Source organism: Chelonia mydas, chromosome 9 (assembly GCF_015237465.2).
Source record: "Chelonia mydas isolate rCheMyd1 chromosome 9, rCheMyd1.pri.v2, whole genome shotgun sequence".
Lineage (NCBI taxonomy): Eukaryota > Metazoa > Chordata > Testudines > Cheloniidae > Chelonia > Chelonia mydas.
In genome coordinates this window covers 91,013,374-91,028,624 of record NC_057855.1, presented here as the reverse complement: position 1 = coordinate 91,028,624, position 15,251 = coordinate 91,013,374, and positions in this window count along the sequence as shown.

The window sequence follows — 15,251 nt, the reverse complement described above, 5'->3', positions numbered from 1 at the left end:
ACCCAGACACACCAAAGAAACCACCCTTCCTTCTGTACCCTGATGCAGGACAAAAAGCAGCTCAGGTACACACCTTGGCACCTCGCCTCTTCCTCTGCAGGCTGCTCCTGGTTGGGGAGGAATGTAAAGGCTTTCCCTATGTCTACTCACGGTACTTTGGGAGAGAGAAGTCTCCAGAAGCTGCCCATCTCAAATGTTGATCTCCTCCCCCTCAGATCAAGATTGTGCCCAGTTTGGAAGCTGAAAGTGAGGGAGGGAATCATCCAGAAGTAATCAACATCTATCAGTTGACTCCAGGTGCAATAGCTGTACCAGAAAATATCAACCCAATGGTTAAAAATAGCTCCTTTGATTGCTGTCTTCAGCTGCAGGCAATAGAACAATATTGCACACTCTCAGGAACCAACACTCGTCAATATTTTACTGCTACTGCACTTGCAGCTAGTCAATATTTATAGAAGATAGTCAGAAAGATTGAGAACAGATATAATCCTGTGTACATTTGTTTTAGATAGACTGGGCCTAACGCCCACTGAAATAAAAGTAAGATCTCCTGGTGACTCTTCTGGATCTTGGACCCGGTCCTATGGAATTAGTCTCATGGGTAAAGACACACACACACACACAAGTCTTTTGCAAGATCTGGACCCCGGTGTGTGAACTTCATATTGACTACCTGGGCTAGCTCTGTCACTTATGTTTTAAAAACATAAGAGCAGCCATGCCTAATGAGGATAATAAAAAGCCAGCCAGTCATAGGTAATTAATATTATTTTTGGTCAGGTGACCTCATCGCAACAGAGTAATACATTTGTATCCTTATCTTCTGTCCTACAATAAGAATGGGGAGCTTGATAATACTGTCACTCATATAATTCTATTCCACAAAGATTCATTCTGCTTAACTCCTGTATGTGCGTGTTATGGAACACAACTTAGCCAGCTGTATTGCCTATAATCAACCATTGTTTTAGGAAATCTTTGATGGTATAATGTTAGTTAAACCAGTGTTCAGTTAAATATACTAATAATATAATGGAAGAAACATTGAAAATCTAACACAAGAATGCTGGAAGCATAATGTTAATTTTCTAAACTCTTTTGATTTATTTTCAGATGTTATTCAACAAACACACAAGAAATTAAAATGCTGCCATTTACATAAGAGAAAATCACTTTCACTTGTTTTATAATTCCTAACAGATTCTCTACTAAAGTCTGTATATGGTGTAGAGAATCCAAGTTTAATATAAAAAAAGACAGGAACTGATGATCAGACATTGCAAAATGTTTATACTCTCCTTCTTTAGTTTATTTTAACTGATTTGAGGTTATATATATATTAACCAATTAAGTACACTTTCTGGCACTCTATTACTGCAGTGAATGGCAAACCTCCCATTACCTGCAGTGGGAGAAGGACCGGGCCCATAAACTCCATTACCACTAACAAGGATCTGCGTAATTTCCTGTTACACCAGGCCAGAAATAAACATTTACTGTCCGCCCATGTGTCATGAATATGTTTCAGCACTGCTGCCTAAGGATGTGACATTTTCCTTTTGAATCATTAAAGCGTCTCTGTTCTTCAGTAGGATATTAAAACTGGATACCTTTCATCAAAGCCATTTTAAGGATGCCATTATTCACATTTGGCAATCCTCTGCTACCGCTGATTAGTACCGTAGCTCAACATTATTGGCTGTCTGCAGAATTTCAGCAAATCTTCCCCTGCATGGAAAAAATTCTTTGCAACCTGCAAGGTGCTCCTTGTACAGTACTGTAACATTTAAGATTAGATCTTTAAATGAGCACTTGGAAAACCTAAGCGACTTTACCACTTAGAGGCTATTTTTGGTCTAGCTTGTGAGTTCTGTGGAATTGACAGAGGATAGCACCATCTGCTGCTGAAACTCTGAAACTGCTGTATGTTAGCATTAACTACAATTATTTTGAAACCTTTCTACTCTGGGATCTCCATGATTCCCAACTGCTTTCATGATTTATTTCCATGCAAGAGTGCGATCTGATTAGTTATTTATGGAGAGTTTATACTAGAACTGTTTAAAGGGCCTTTAAAACCCCTTTCAAACATTGATCTTTAGCACTTTAAATAAATAGTCTCAATTATACAGTAAATGTGACATAACAAATTTAGCAGTATTATAACTGCAGTTCTTCCTGTCACTCACATAACCACCTAATCCTTTTACAAATCCTACTAAGCTCTTGGCCTCAATAAAATCTTGTGGCAATGAGTACCACAGGTCAACCGTGCACTGTGTACAATAAATAAATAACCTAGTCCCTTCAAACCATTTTAAATGTGTTGCCTTTCAGTTTCACTTGTGAAAGGGTAAACAAGTTACAACAGCACCCAATTACTATCCAAACACCTTTCGTTATTTATTCTTTCTTTGGGCCTGGGGATTCTTTGGTATTTATCACAATCTCTCTCATTTGTCTGCTCTCTCAACTTAAACTGAGATAGTCTTTTCAATCTCTCCTCCCATGAAAGCCTTTCCAGAAGTTTTGTGAAACCCCACTCCATTACATGAAGGCTCCATTGTATTTAGCCTATTCTAGTGCCGTGACTACAGTACTCCATCATTGCCTATCTGAACATTTGCACTTCCTGGCCTTCTGTCTCCCATATGGTCAGTTCAGATGCACAGCACCTTTCTTTCTGGTACTTATCTCAGCAACATAATGATCATTGCGCCATTGTCCAGAATCATATAAACACCATCTTAAGTGTAATGCAGAGATCGTTTCACCCTTTATTTACGGGAAAAAAATCACTCAGGTTATGGGCCTTTGCAGACAGTTTTTATTTGGATTGCTCGAATACTATTTTGCAGCTCAGTGTTGACATAAGATACACAAGCATTATTTTTTGTTCAAAAGAAGTTTAAAAAATATGGAAATGTAAAAAAATACGTGGCTGCAGAACAGACGGATTCATCTGGACCGTGTCTTGCTGACTATGGGCCCCGAATCATTTGAACAGTTGACTGAGCAATGCAGACTAGAAAGGTCAGGTTTTTGTAAGTATCACCAGCTGAAAGTCCAACTGCACTGTAAAAACTGACTTGAAAAATACACGTCAACCTATGTGCAACTGAACTGAGAAGGTGCAGACAAACAGGAAGAACTAAGGGTAGAGTTTTCAAAAGTATCGAAGGAAGGCAGGCTCTCAACTCCCTTTGGAAATCCAGAGGAGTCAGGCACCTGACTCCATTAGGTACTTTTGAAAATATCACCTTAAAGGACTCATCCCAGATTTTATGCAGCCCTAAATGGTGCAGAAACAGAGAACACACTGTTCAAAAGAGAAATGGGAATTCCAAAATGCCCTTGAAGACACCTCTCTGAGGGGCTCACAACAACGCATCCTTTGTAGTAGCCACACCAAATACCTTACATGACTGCTCATGTATGTTTGTACAGCACCTAGCAGAATGGTGATCCAACTACCACAATATAAATGTTAAATAATGATAATATATAATGGTGGCACATCAAATTTGGGTATGTAGACTGGCTTACCTGTTTGTCTGACCACTACTTGTTCACAAATTGATTTATTGCATCAAATACCAACTTGACTTGAACAACAAAATGTTAATATCTTAGTGTTACTTCCTGTTTACATTATGTAGTGTAAAACTTAGTCTAGACACTGTATAACCTCTGATCATTCTATATAACCTCTGGTGCATTCTGTGTGTGCCTAACTGATCATGGAATTGTGCACCTTCAGGTAACAATCTAGAAAGAAAGAATACAATTTTCAAAATCATGTAAATGATTTAGGAGCCTATGAGCCTAAGTCCCATTGTCTTTTAGACATAGACTCCTACATGCTTAAGTTAGTTTTTAAAATAGGACAAAGGGTATGTCTACACTGGAACTGAAAGGGGTCATTTCCAGCTTGAGGAGCTATACCCGGGCTCTCAGCAAGCTAGCATGTTCAAACTAGAAGTCTACCCCTGGCAGTATGATTGGCAGGATGGGTTAGCACCATAGACTATGAGTCCATCTGAAACACTAGGTATGTGTGTGTGCCACTGACCTGTCCCACTGCTCATGCCACCATGGTTATGTTCTATTTTTAGTATGCTAACGCAGTCAGAACTAGTGCAGGTATGTCTACTCCAGCACCAGTGTAGACATACCCTAAGTCACTTAGGTGTTTTGAAAGGGTCATGCAAGGAACGTAATGTACATGCAGCATAATTCCAGACTGCTTTGGTTTTGGCTGTGGGGAAACCTCAAGTAGTCAGATTCTGTGGTTTGTGCTCCTACTGGGATACCTGTGTGATGCAGAACTCTCAGTTGATGGACTGTTTCTTACAGGCCACCGGTGGCCCCATATATTCTGTGCAGGATTTTTAGAAAAATAATGTTATGTTATTTTAGACATTAAGATTCAAGCCTTTATTCTTGTGACGAAAACCCTTGTAATATGCACCAATGCAGTGTTGCCTTCCTGACTCCACAGACCATTTGCACTAGCCCCAGGCCCAGATTAACTCTCCTGTGGGCCTGGAGATATTACAGTTTGTGGGGCTCCTGGGGGTTTGGAGTGTGGGATTGGGCTTAGGGCTGGGGCCTGGGGTGCAGGATGGGGTGTAGCTCCAGCTGGGGGGGTGGGGCCAGGGCTGGGACAGGGAGTTGGGGTGTGGTGGGGGTACAGGGTCTGGGAGGGAATTTGGGTGCAGGAGGGGGCTCCAGGCTGGGGTAGGGGTGCAGGATGTAGGCTCCAGCCGGGAGGTGCTTACCTCGGGCGGCTCCTGGTCAGTGGCGCAGCGGGGCTAAGGCAGGATCCCTGCCTGCCCTGGCTCTGGGCTGCTCTGCTCCCTGAGGTGGCCGGCATGTCCAGCCCCTAGGGAGAGGGGCCAGGCCACTCTGCACGGTGCACACTGCCCGTGCCCACAGGTATTGCCGCTGCAGCTCCCATTGGCCATGGTTCCCGGCCTATAGGAGCTGCAGAGCCAGCACTGGGGGTGGGGGCAGCACGCAGAGATTTCCTTAACACCCCTCGCCTTTGGGCCACAAGGGCATGCCGGTGAGCCGGCGCTCGTGGCTCCAGCCCCGCGGGGTGAGGGCGCCATTCCAGCCTGTGGCACAGAGACTTGCCAATTGAAAAGAAGCAGCAGGCCACATCTGGCCCACGGGCCTGCAGGGTCCCCCTTACCCCAAGGCCCTGGACTGTAGCCCCTAAAGCCCCTGCATTAATCCAGCCCTGACTAGCCTTACAAACAATGTATTTGCCAAGTCAAATTCATTCCTTGTAATGACCTTGCTTTCCCTTGGTTATCAGTTACACTGCAAATAATAACTATTGAATCTCTAATTAGTTTATCTTTTCTCTGTTCAAATAGACATTACTTTGCTTTATTGGTCCAGTGTTTAGTGTCCTAGCTGCAGGGAACCACACTCAAGTTCCTGATCTGCTATACGCTTATTACAGGTTTTTAGGTGCCTAAAGATGTAGGTAGGTGCCCAAGGAAATTTTAGAAAATCCTACTAAGCACCTATCTGCAACTTTAGGCACCTAAATTCTTTCTAAAAATCTAGCACATAGCCTCTCTGTGCTTCATTTCCCCATCTATACAATGGGGATCAAATAGGGTTACCATCTTTCTAATTGCTGAAAACTCCCCCGCCCCGCCTCTTCCCCCGAGGAGCCAGGGCTGGGGCAACTGGACCATGGCGGGGGTCAGTTCTCAGGGCAAGGGGCCGGGGCCAGGGAAATCAGGGCACAGCGGGGCAGAAGGGGGCGGACAGGATTCCCCACCCAGGCGAAGTGGAGCATGGTCTGGAAGCCGACCACTGCCCTCTGTCAGGCGTCAGCAGCCGAGCAGAGAGCAGCTCCTCCATGTGGCTCCTCTTCCCCCCGAGTGGTGCAGGCCGGTTACTGTAGCCAACCGGTCTTTTAGCGTCCAGTCAGCGCCAGACATCTGGCAACCCTAGGATCGTAGTTATTTTCCTACCTCACAGGGGTGTCATGCGGAAAATATATTAAAGATTATCAGATGCTGAGATTCTATGGTAATGGCTGCAATATAAGTACATTAGGTTATTGTTTCTTATTTTGCTGCTTCCTTCACTTATAGCTCTATTTTTATATATGGTGATTAATCTTTTATGAGAAAATGAAAATGAGAATTTTGATCATTTTCTGAAAGTTACAAATGCAGATTAATTTTTGGCCAGGTTACAAATAACGTTAACAATGTGTGGTTTCAGAATGGGATCACTTCTCAATCCTTATTAATAGTCGTCTTTCCTCCTCTTTTGTGAACAAATAAAAGTGTCTTATTTCCTCTTTCTTGTAAAAAAAAAACAAACAGAACAATTGTCCCATCTTCTAAGTCACTAACATACTTTTAATAGCGGTGAATTCTGTCTGGAAAAATGGAAGATTTCTGTCATTTCAATCTGCATTAAAAAGTTTCAGATTCTGTGTTTACCTTATTCTGACTCATTTGTATTAAAATTACAAGGATGCCCTCGCAGATATTTAGAATTAAAAGGAGAGGGTGCTTCTCGTCTGAAGTGTGATTATAGACCCCTGAGGCAGTCAGAATTATACCATTGCTTTTTAGAAGTGAATTTCTTGTGAGTCTCTGAGTAAATCAGTTACTGGCTTGATCTTGCATTCCCAGCACACCCAAAATCCCTAAAGGAAAAGTCATTGGGAGTTTATGCTCCAATACATCTGTTAGTCTATAAGGTGCCATAGGACTCTTTGCTGCTTTTATTGGGAGTTTAGGCATGCAATGTGTAATGTCCTAAAGATAATCCCCACATAATCCTAACCAGGATTTTGGGACAACCAAAGAAAAGAAAGCCCTCAAAGAATCCAGCCCAGATCTTGGAACAGGCATGGGAGAGTGTGGTCAGTGATGTGATACTCATGCATTATAGATATAACTAATGAACCAAATGTGAAGGAGGAAAGGGAGCAAGAACCCACTTATATTACTATAGGAAATTCCTGGACCTTGAGTCCAGGTATGTAGAGATCCCTTCCTCCCTCAATGGATGCAACCTTGGCTTCTCCCTCCACTCATTGGCCAGAACAGCTAAACTAGAACTGGAAGAAGGGCCCAGTAAACTACCACCTGTAGGGAGGCATTGTCACTCAGGGTTATCTCACCATGCCTCCTGAAGCCACTCCTGGTTGGTGCAGTTTAGGTTCTACCTCTTTTTCAGGGCTGATCCTGCAATCAGACTTGAGCCCATAGTTTGTTATGTACCGTACCTCACTACTGAGTCTTAGTATCTTTTCCCCAAAGGTCCTATCAGCAACCAGGCATACAACACTAGGAATGCAAGAGCAGGCTGATTACACTCAACACTAAAAAACTGTATCTGGATTGAATCAGTTTGCTTTTTTAACAACAGTTCCTTGAGTTTAATGCCAGAAACGTAACTTGTTCTCCGTGCCTGGCTTTTGTTCTGACCTGACGTGTCCTTACCGCACATAGGAAAACTTTCCAATAATTAGAAAGAGAGCAGAGCATTTGTAAGCCAATAATGTTCCACATTGTAGGGAAAAAAAGACAGATGTCACCACACAACAGATAAACTCATGAGGTAAGGCTCCTGGACAAGAACAACACATTCATAATACAATTATGGAAGCATATGAAGAAGACTGATAAGCTAAATAGCTTTAACTTACTCCCCAAGTTCTAAGTGGTGATGTGTTCACTAGTTTAACTTTCCACCAAGATTATAGTAGTGTGACATTGGAGCCTATGAATTTAGATAGCTCATTGGTTGTGGGAGACTAAACACGTACCAGTATCAAGTATGTTTTCAGATCCTTCAAATATGAGGAGAATTCAGGTAGACTAGCATATGTTACTGCCGCCCGGAGTCTCTGACACAACTCTGAATTTCTATTATAGCCTTTATACATAACTTTCAGACTCCATTAATTCTGGTGGAATTATGATTCGTCTTTCACTTTTTTTAAGGTTATGTATGACAAAAAAATTATGCTTTCAATTTGTAAAACCAAATACCTACCCAGGACCTGTCGCCACCAACATAAGCTCCAAACAATCATGCTGATGGGGTTAATTGGCATTTTAAAATAAATCACTGCTTCCAGATTGATTTTTTTTTCCTCTTTACACAACATTACTGCATTTCTCTATAATTATTCAATACTAAGTTCATGGTTCCAAAGCCAACGACCGCAGTCTTAGGAAATGGTGTTTGATTTGTTGCCATGGAAACATCTTGCTGTAGATGTACTCTAATCCCATGACAACTCTGTCTCTTAAGAACCATTTTTTCTGACATAATAAAAATCTGATCAAGGTCAGATTTAATAACAATCTCAGCTCCTAGACTTTATTTCATATTAGGTTTAGGAGCGTTATTTTTTTTCCAAAGACTCCCTAGAAACTTTGTTTGTTTTCTTTGCTGGATTATAGTTTACTCCTTAAAATACATAAACCTGGCATGGTGTCATATTAATCTACAGTGACACTTTTCATTATTGCAAAATTGCTTCATTAAAAGAAAGTTACTTATAATTGTTTATTTTGTCTTGACAGATGTTAACATTTTCCAGAGCATTGTTCTTGCTAATACATACATTAGGGATATCAATAAAGCTTATCACTTGCCAACAAATGGTGTTTACAATATTAACAAATGCCAATGTAGTTTAACTTCCATTCTGTACTGTAATGCTTTTCCGAACTGTTTATCATGCAAACATTCAAATCAGTAAGACAGGAAACATGTGGTGATAATTTATATTATTCTGCCAAAACAAAACCCTTGTTTTTACTGGAGATGGAAATCAACTTCACAAGAGTGACTTTCCAGTGAGGAAAGTACACACAACTCAAGAGGGAACTTGTAGATTTATTTGCATGTCCTTATGTGTGCGATTATGTCAGTAGAAGTTACACATATATTAAGAGACTTTGGACATTAACAACTATTTAAAACAAGAACTTCATCTGGTGTGACTGGCCATGTCTCACACCAGCGAAGGGCATTTAGGGCCAGATTTTCAAAGATCTGTAGGTGCTTAAAATGCAGATAGACACTACTGGGATTTTCAACAGCACTAAATCTTTCAAGGGAATTTCGGCACTTAACCTGTTTAGATACTTTTTAAATTCACACTAGGCACCTCTCTGCATCTTTGGCCCTGAGTTCTTTCACATTTAAGTCAGCAGTAAAAATCTAATCAAGCTCAGACATTGGGTGAACTCCTGGCCCCACTGAAGTCAATGACAAAACTCCCACTGACGTCAATGGGGCCAGGATTTCATCCTGTAGGTCTCAGTGTTTCCTGGGAGGTGCATGTGAAATTTGAACTGATAGTCTCCTTGTATCTACATCCCACTTGCTGCCACTTGTCCTAGGACAAGGACTGAACAGATACAGAGCATGAATTATCCTTTCCCTCCTAAACGTGGCCCCTCCAGATCAGGGTTGAGATACATTAGTGAACTATTGTGGGGCAGCCATTGCCTGTCGTGTTGACAAAGTGAAGACTTCTATTTCCACTGCTGTCAATCTGGGGCCTATCATGAGTTCTAACAAGAAGAGAAGATGCCTATGGCTTTTAACACTCTTATTCTATAATTAACTCATTCTGCCAACATGAATAATGGTCTGAATTTCTTTATATGTTGCATCATGGTTTGGAGGGAAAATACAGTGGTCGCACATATTTCATCTCTTTCCCCCAGGTATAACATTACACGATTAGGAACACTTTGGGACATTTACATGTTCTGAACCATCCAGCACTGGACACTCTCAGAGACTAGATACTGGATTAGATAGAATATCACTCTATTCCGGAATGATATTCTTGTGTTCTCATGAGTGACTGTAGTCAAAAGAGTGGTTAACCACCCAAACTGTTAATTATAATAATGATTATGACAAAAATTTTGGTTGTTATCTTCATTGTAAACAATGGCACCATGATCCAGTTTGGATCGATGGTTGCCAATGAATGTCATATTGGAAACATGACAGGCATCGTTTATGCTCCATATTTTGGAAGGAGAGAAATGACCTGGGTTTCACTACTTCTTTAACATTATTCTTATATGTATTACACTAACACTTAGATTCTCCAACCGAGATTAAATCACCATTATACCAGGCACAATACATAAGAACAGACATAATGTATCTTTGAATAAGATGCAAAGATGAACAACACTACAAGACACCGGACCATTATCCACAAACTTCCTTTGAAAACTATATATATTCTCGCATATTTTACTAGGCAATTTTTACTTTGGCCACAGCGGTCCCCACAAAGTAGAGCTGATCATTTAAAAGAGCCCATACTTTGAACATTAGCAAAAGCAAAGTTTCCCTGATGAGTGTGGTAATTCTCTTTACCTAGTACGAGGCTGATTTAACTCCTCACTTTTCTGTTTTTAAGAATTTCTCTACATCTATTATATGCTGCTAGACTGCTGTCTCTTCAGTGCAAGAGGATACCCAAGGTTGAGCAAGCCTGACCTTTTTGACTAAATTTGGAGTTTTAATAGAAGTTATTCAATAAAAAAGTGTTTTATATTAAAATTTTCAGATTTAATTGACAGATATTAAATTTCAAAGTCCTACTCTCCTTCATAAATCACTAATAGTATTTCATCAGAAACAGAGCTACCCTAATAAACCGATGAAACTTTGCTGTCATTTCAACTGCTCAGAGCTCTGGGCTGCATTTTAATCGCTCTCCTCATGTTACACTTCTTCTACTTCAGAGTAAACTGGTGCAGGATGTTGCCGCACCAAAACATGTATTCTAACAGGAAATCAGTGTCACCATCAAAGGTAACGGGCTTGCCTGCATCTTTGATGCTTTGAAACCAAAGGAAGAGAAGCAACTGTTTAATTTACAACAGTTTTTGTAGAGAAACACAGAGGGGAGGAAAAAGCAAAAAACGTGACTAACAGAAATAAGGAAGAACCTTAGCACCAATACTATAATGTATTATTGAACCCGGCAAAGAGCCATGCTTGTGCAATACATTGGCCTTACATGTGATCATGACTCCCTCCAGTGACTGATCCAGTCACTGTAGTAGCCTAGTACTTTCTCACAACTAAAGGAATTAGTCTTTCCCTCAAGCAGAAGAGCACCGTGCTCTGGAAGACGCAGGTTCATGGTTCCTTCCCTGCTGATGACCATGGTGTCTACATACAGTCATGTTTTGTTGCATGTGTGTAACAATATTAGGGCTTATAGCTTCGGTAGGCTGTGCTCACTAAAGGGTAACATGATGGCCTACCACTGAACGGACGTGACATTCCATCCAGTAGAAGATAGTGATGGTCTATTCATAATGTGAGGAAGATACACAAACATAAAATGCTGTTATATAGATTACTAGCTGCACTACTTCCTAAAGGAGAATTTACAGTTATTTTTATCAGAAGATTCTGATAAGGTTACATGTCGCATGGCTGTCAAGATGCAGATGAAGACTAGAGGTAGTTGGAAAATATGTTTTTCTCCTGTGAAGAAAAGGTTGACTTTTTGCTCAAGCCAATGAAAATCCAGTTTTTAGCAACTGAAAGCAAAAGCAATTTTTGTATAAAATTGTGCTGAATTCAACTGAACATTTTTGGTTTTGCAGTTTTCCAATATAAAATTGAAAATTTTCAAGGAAAACAGACATTTCCCACAAAAAATTTTTTGTTTCCACAACAGTCAAAAAACCAATTTTCCATTGGAAAGAAAAGGTTTTTTATGGAAAATTTTCAAATAGCTCTAATTATGATAGAAAATATACATTTCTCTGCTAATATGTCTTAAAATACAGACATTAAATTTAAAATTAAATTAAAACATCAAAGATCTAATTCACACAAAAGAGGAAGTACAGGGACTCCACCCATAAGCCATAAAGAAGTGAAGTTTTGGAACCGGCTTCCAAGGGGAACAGTGGGGGCAAAAAACCTAACTTGTTTCAAGACTGAGCTTGACAAGTTTATGATGAGACTGCCTACAATGGCATATGGCCCATTCGCAACTGCTATTAGCAAATATCTCCAACAGCCGGAGATGGGATACTAAATGTACAGGGCTTTGAGTTACTACAGAGACCTCTTTCCGTGGTGTCTGGCTGTGGGTCTCCCCCACATGCTCAGGGTCTCACTGATCACCATATTTGTGGGTCAGGAAGGAATTTTCCCCAGGTAAGACTGGCAGAGACCCTGGGGGAGAGGGTCTGCAGCATGGGACCTGGGTCTCTTGCTGGTTTGAACTAGAATAAATGGTGGATTCTCTGTAGCTTGAAGTCTTTAAATCAAGATCTGCAGAGTCAGTAGCTCAGTGAGAGGTTAGGGGTCTATTACAAGAGTGGGTGGGTGAGGTTCTGTGGCCTGTGATGTGCAGGAGGTCAGACTAGATGATCATGATGGTCCCATTTGGCCTTAAAGCCTATGTGTCTATGAGAACCCGTCCCCAACAACAGTAAGTGACCTAAAATTGTTGATCTTGTATCATATGGACAATACCACAAATTAAAATATTGCAAATCTAGGATCAGATTCTGCTACTGGATCTGTGTGGATGGACCCCTCCGTCTGTCCAGAGGCTTAATAGCATGTCTCTGTGCAAGCATCCACACAGGATCTGGCCTTTTTGCCACAGTATGAAGATCTAGGGATCTTCATTTCCTGGCTTTGGTGCCTTTTGAAGAAGTATGGTATTTTAGGCATGACATGTAGGTACTGGAGACTGCTGGTATTTCCATCCAGTTTAGTTCTGCTAATAACTAAAATACATTTCACTGTTTTATAATTTTTTTTAAAAGTGACCTAAAGGAATTTACAGCTATTGGAAGAAAAAAAAAAATCAATGTACCTACATGGTCTTCACTGCATTTCCTAATTTTATCCAAAAAGAGTCAGAGTGTGTCAAGCAAACAGGAAAAGCATTTAGAAAGGATGGATTGAAAAGATTACACACATGCACACGCATGTGCACAAACACACACATACCCTTTTAAAGACCATAAAATAGGCTACCAAAGGTCTTACCTGAACCATATAAGTAGTGCTCTTCGAGAATGCTGAAATACCTGGAAGTGAGCTTGTAGCTTATGAGAAGCTCTCATTTAAAAAAGAAGCTCCTAAATGTTCCAGACTAATCAGTGTGGGCCAGATCCAGAGCAGGTGTAAATCAGCTTCATTCTCTTGACTTCAATGGAGCTACACTTATTTTATGCCAGCGGATCTGCATGTTTAGCAATTTGGTGTCAAAGCTCTCTAAGAAAAATGTCTATGTGAAAATTAAGTTTAAGACATTAAAACAGTATTAAATCACACACAAAAATGCTGTGGCATTTCTTCTAGAAACTATATTATGGAGCCAGACAATCACTATACTTGTCATATCACTCTGAGGCCTGTGCTAGTAATGATGAGCAAACCTCAGAAGGTTCAGTTCTGATAAGCGCTCAAAAAGTTTGTGTGAACTTATTTGAACCTCTGTAGTCCGCTAAACTGAGCTGGAAATCCTGGATGAAATTCACCCCTGCACCACCTAAATCCCACTTAAGCCCTCCAAGTAGGGTTTAAGTTGGATTTTAGTGGTACTTAGGAAATTTGCTGGTCTTCTGCATGGGTGGAGAATTGTTCTCCCACGACAAAAGGCTCTTTCATGTAATTACCCACCATTCTTCTTCCAATTACAACAGGAAATACCATGAAAACTAACTCAAGTATTTTGGCACATCCATTTCTGGTCCAAGCCAGAGACTGGAACTGAAAACTACTACTCGGAGCACAGGAGAACCTGATCCAAGGTTCAGGTGTGGTTAGAGAAAAAAAGCAAAAATTCAAGGAGGGTTTAATATTTTTCCAAACCAGAACTTGCATCCCATATCTGTACACCTGGGAATAAAATTAAAAAACTAAGATGGCACCTGAGATGACATTTATTTGAGTGATTTTAAATGTATGATGTGCCTAACACATACACAAAGGGAGAGGCTTACAAAAGTACGTACGCATCTCAAAATGCTGATGGTGCCTCGCTGGATTTTCAAAAGGGCTCAGTCAGACTAGGCACCCAACTCCCATTGACTTTCAATGAAAACCTGCTTAGGTCCATTTGACAATCCCACCAAGTGCCTATCTGCACTGTTAGGCACCTAAATATCTTTGTAAATTGGGCCCAAAGCTATTAAGAGGATACACACACGAGATAACACACACACACACACACTCTTCAACAACCTTTTTCCCACAGGAAACACCTAATAGGATAAAGGTGTTACACCATACACTAAGGATCCAGGCTCAGGCTGTCTGTGCCCAGTGGGAAATAAGACCAGCCAATCTGGATAGGATGAGGTGATAATGGCAGGTTGGGGGAAGCAACTGGAAGATATGGTGAGGATCAGATCCCTCCTCCTTAAATGAGGGTAGGTGTCTGCCATTTGCGACTCAGTTTCACCTTCTGAGGGGTGTTTTTGGATTCCCCACATGCAATTAGATGATTGGATAGCAGCAATGGCCAGGAATGTTTTTTTTCCATTTGCATTTTTTGTGTGCATGTGAATGTGTACGTGTACATTATATATTTAAAGCAAGACAGAGACCAAGATTAGAGTTAAAGTCTAATTTTTTTTTAAGTAAACATGCTGGCACATTGTACCAAATACTGCCCTTGTATAGGCGTGGAACCCCAGTTATACCAACAAGCGCTGATCAGAACCTTCTGAATCAAAAGCTTTTACATCAAAAAATGACCTTTTTTGGAAATGAAATACTTTATGGACAAATGTAGACTTTTCCAGTTTTTCTATTTTGAAAATTTTTTCACAACTTTTTCTTAAAATCAGAAATGTCCTAGAAACCATTCTTGCTAAACCAAAAACAAAAAAATTAATTTTTACAACAATTTTGTTGATTCTGAGAGAAAAATGGATTCTTTTTTTAATTGAAAAAGAATCCACTTCAAACCCCACTAAATGAATAACAACTTTCAAATTGTAAATGTTTCATTTTTATTTTAATGTTTCAACCAGCTCTAATATCAGTTGATGCAATAGGGTTTTGATGATATTGCACTTGACTGGGAGTCAGGAGATTCTGTGGTCTATTTCCACCTCTGGCTCTGACCAGATGTGTAACCTTCTGCAAGGTACTCCACCCATCTGCGCCTCAGCTTCTGCTACTGTAAAATGAGGATAATGACACTTCCCCTCCCTTGTAAAAGC